Below are 4,649 nucleotides of genomic sequence, written 5' to 3'. Positions count from 1 at the left end.
GCTGAGTGAGGAGGGAAAGCTTGTAATTGATTGGACTTTTCAGCTTTTTTTTTTTTTTTTTTTTTTTTTTGAGACAGAGTTTCACTCTTGTTACCCAGGCTGGAGTGCAATGGCGCGATCTTGGCTCACCGCAACCTCTGCCTCCTGGGTTCAGGCAATTCTCCTGCCTCAGCCTCCTGAGTAGCTGGGATTACAGGCACGCACCACCATGCCCAGCTGATTTTTTTTGTATTTTTAGTAGAGACGGGGTTTCGCCATGTTGACCAGGATGGTCTCGATCTCTTGACCTTGTGATCCACCCGCCTTGGCCTCCCAAAGTGCTGGGATTACAGGCTTGAGCCACCGCGCCCGGCGACTTTTCAGCTTTATTGGCGGAACAAACAAGGTGAAATGTGCCTGGATTGTGGTGGGGACAGGATGGGGGAAGGGGAGCCATGGGGACTCACCTTGAGTGACCAGGTTTCCTACAGCCACCCACATGTGGGTTCAGAGTCTTGCTCTGTTGCTGGGCTGGAGTGCAGTGGTGCAATCTTGGCTCACTGCAACCTCCACCTCCCGGGTTCAAGCAATTCTCCTGCCTCAATCCGAGTAGCTGGGATTGCAGGGGTGCAATCGCGAGTAACTGGGATTGCAGGGGTGCACTGCCATGCACAGCTAAGTTTTGTATTTTTAGTAGAGACAGGGTTTCTCCATGTTGGCCATGCTGGTATCAAACTCCTGACCTCAGGTGATCTGTCTGCCTTGGCCTCCCAAAATGCTGGGATTACAGGCGTGAGCCAACCCGCTCAGCCTGGTGTGGGTTTTTATGTTAGATCCTGTGGATCTCTGGGAATGCATTTATGGACTTTAGAGGTCTTTAAGCCTGTCCCCGCCTCCAGTTATGCATATGTGCATATCTGCTCTTCTCTGGGGAAGGAGTCCACTGAAGTTTTTTTTTTTTTTTTTTTTTTTTTTTGAGATGGAGTTTTGCTCTTGTTGCCCAGGCTGGAGTGCAATGGCGCGATCTCGGCTCACCGCAACCTCCGCCTCCTGGGTTCAGGCAATTCTCCTGCCTCAGCCTCCTGAGTAGCTGGGATTACAGGCACGCGCCACCATGCCCAGCTAATTTTTTGTATTTTTTAGTAGAGACGGGGTTTCACCATGGTGACCAGGATGGTCTCGATCTCTCGACCTCGTGATCCACCCGCCTCGGCCTCCCAAAGTGCTGGGATTACAGGCGTGAGCCACCGCGCCTGGCTGAAGTTTTATTTATTTATTTATTTATTTTTTCTTGATATTGTGTTTCACTCTTGTTGCCCAGTCTGGAGTGCAGTGGTGCAATCTCGGCTCACTGCAACCTCCGCCTCCTGGGTTCAAGCGATTCTCCTGCCTCAGCCTCCCCAGTAGCGGGGATTACAGGAGCCTGCCACCATGCCTGGCTAATTTTGAATTTTTAGTAGGGATGGCATTTCATCATGTTGGCCAGGCTGGGCTTGAACTCCTGACCTCAAGTGATTCATGCACCTTGGCCTCCCAAAGTGCTGGGATTGCAGGCATGAGCCACCGCACCCAGCCTGAAGTTTCATTTAGTTCCCATGAGGGTTCCTGGTCCCAGAACAGAAGAACCACAGCCTGCATCTAAGCTATAGTGTGTCTGTTTTTTTTTTTTTTTTTTTTTGAAACCGAGTTTCACTCTTGTTACCCAGGCTGGAGTGCAATGGCACGATCTCGGCTCACCACAACCTCCGCCTCCTGGGTTCAAGCAATTCTTCTGCCTCAGCCTCCTGAGGAGCTGGGATTACAGGCACGCGCCACCACGCCCAGCTAATTTTTTGTATTTTTAGTAGAGACGGGGTTTCACCATGTTGACCAGGATGGTCTCGATCTCTTGACCTTGTGATCCGCCCGCCTCGGCCTCCCAAAGTGCTGGGATTACAGGCTTGAGCCACCGCGCCCGGCCTAGTGTGTCTGTTTTACACCAGCCCCTCACCCAGGGAGCCCTCCCACCTTCTGTCCCTGCCCACCCTACTATCATCTTATGGCTCACTCCCCCTACCCTCTCTGTTCCCACGATTCACTCCACGACCTCCCGTCACCGCCCCCTTCCCGTACTGTTCCTTCTCTCCGAATAGCCGTCCTTGCTCCCACACAGCTTCCCTCTGCGACACGCCTTTGCAGTGCTTTCAGCCTCTGCTGCTGCACCCTGTACTCTTCCTTCTCTGTTACTCCCCTCAAGCCCTGCCTCCGTGCCCTACCTTCCCTCTGACGGTGCCTTGCCTACCTTTTTCTTGGACCTCTTCACTGGTGACCTGTCGATATGACAAAAAAGTTGAGGATGTGGGAGTAGGGGAGAGGAGTGGCAAGGGCAGGGGGTGGTGGGAAAAGCAGAAGAAGAAAGTGAAAGAAGCTCTGGAGGAAACCACAGGGCCTGTGGGGAAGGAGGGTCATTGTCATGGTGATTCCTGGTTATGGGGGGAAGGGTATAGGTTGTGGCTATCCTATAGCCTGAGGTCAGCCAAGCCCATCCAGAGAAGGAGCCCCTCCTCCCCAATTGCCTCCTCCCAGCAGCTACACTTCTGCAATCCGTTTGAGATTTGTTGAGCACCTACTATAAGGTGGGTATTTGGCTAGGTGCTGTGGCTCTAGCAGGGAGCCTGGTAGAGCCAGTCCCTGCCCACAAGGAGTGCTGTTTCTGGTAGGGGAGATGAACCTGTGAACTCAGACTTCATGTCTAGCTCCTTCTCAAAGCTCTTAGTGATCTGTGTGGGCCAGGAGCAAATCCCATTAATAATTTTCCTGCTCTCCCTACAGCAGGTGTCCCCAAACTACGGCCCGCGGGCCACGTGCGGCCCCCTGAGGCCATTTATCCGGCCCCCCCACTGCACTTCAGGAAGGGGCACCTCTTTCATTGGTGGTCAGTGAGAGGAGCACAGTATGTGGCGGCCCTCCAACGGTCTGAGGGACAGTGAACTGGCCCCCTGTGTAAAAAGTTTGGGGACGCCTGCCCTACAGGCTTCGTCCTTGCCTTGGCTTGAGCTGTTCTGCACTCTCTGCTTCTCCCAGTTCACCTCCTCCACCCCCTTTCCCAGGCCTCACTACTGTCTTGGCTTCTGGCCCCCCAGTCACATGCTCTATGCCTCTCTCTTCCATAGAGCCAGGCCCTATGTCTCTCTCTTCCAAGTTTCTAGCTGTCTGGACCTTGAATTTCTCAAAGCCTCTTCACTTCTCACCTCTGTTACTTCTCATTCCTACTAATACTCTTATCAAACCCTTCGTATGTGCCAGGTATTCTTGTAGGCAATTGATATGATTTATCTATTTAAAATTTCACGACAGTCCTGAGTCCTGCTTGACAGATGAGAAAACAGCCACAGCAAGGGTTAAGTAATTCAACTAAGGTCCTTACTACTTACTAGCGGGTAGTAGAGCCAGGATTTGAACTCTAGCAACTTGGCTCCAGAGCCTATGCAGTCAAGCACACTAATACAATGGATTCTGGGCTTTCAAAATGAGTAAGTCTCTAATTTCCCACCTCTCTACAGTACTTACTGCCTCTATTCCTTCCTATCATGTTCCTTCCTATATGAGAAAATGAAGAGATCATGAATTTTGGAGGCAGGCAGACCTGGATTTAAATCCCAGACCAAAAAAAAAAAAAAAAAAAAAAATCCCAGACCAGCCAGGTGTGCCTGCAATCCCAGCTACTCAGGAGGCCAAAGTGGGAGGACTGCTTGAGTCCAGGAGTTACAGACCATCCTGGGCAACATAGCAAGACCCTGTCTCAAAAATTAAAAAAAATAGGCTGGGCATGGTGGCTCACACCTGTAATCCCAGCACTTTGGGAGGCCGAAGTGGGCAGATCACTTGAGGTCAGGAGTTTGAGAGCAGCCTGGCCAACATGGTGAAGCCCTGTCTCTACTAAAAATATAAAATGTTGCTGGGCATGGTGGTGCACACCTGTAGTCCCAGCTACTCGGGAGGCTAAGGCAGGAGAATCCCTTGAATCCGGGAGGCAGAGTTTGCAGTATGCTGAGATTGAACCATGGCACTCCAGCCTGGGCGACAGAGCAAGACCCTATTTCTTAAATTAAATTAAATTAAAATAAAATAAAAAATACAGGCCGGGCACGGTGGCTCAAGCCTGTAATCCCAGCACTTTGGGAGGCCGAGGCGGGTGGATCACGAGGTCAAGAGATTGAGACCATCCTGGTCAACATGGTGACACCCCGTCTCTACTAAAAATACAAAAAAATCAGCTGGGCATGGTGGCGCGTGCCTGTAATCCCAGCTACTCAGGAGGCTGAGGCAGGAGAATTGCCTGAATCCAGGAGGCGGAGGTTGCGGTGAGCCGAGATCGTGCCATTGCACTCCAGCCTGGGTAACAAGAGCAAAACTCTGTCTCAAAAAAAATAAATAAAAAATACATGATCTCGGCTCACTGCAACCTCCGCCTCCTGGGTTCAAGCAATTCTGCCTCAGCCTCCTGAGTGGCTGGGACTACAGGTGTGTGCCACCATGCCCAGTTAATTTTTGTATTTTCAGTAGAGACGGGGTTTCACCACGTTGACCAGGATGGTCTCGATCTCTTGACCTCGTGATCCACCCACCTCAGCCTCCCAAAGTGCTGGGATTATAGGTGTGAACCACCGCGCCCGGCCTTTTTTTTTTTT

The sequence above is a fragment of the Saimiri boliviensis genome, chromosome 7 (genome assembly GCF_048565385.1).
Source record: "Saimiri boliviensis isolate mSaiBol1 chromosome 7, mSaiBol1.pri, whole genome shotgun sequence".
In the NCBI taxonomy this organism is placed as follows: Eukaryota; Metazoa; Chordata; class Mammalia; order Primates; family Cebidae; genus Saimiri; species Saimiri boliviensis.
Note: the sequence above shows the minus strand (reverse complement) of the source record.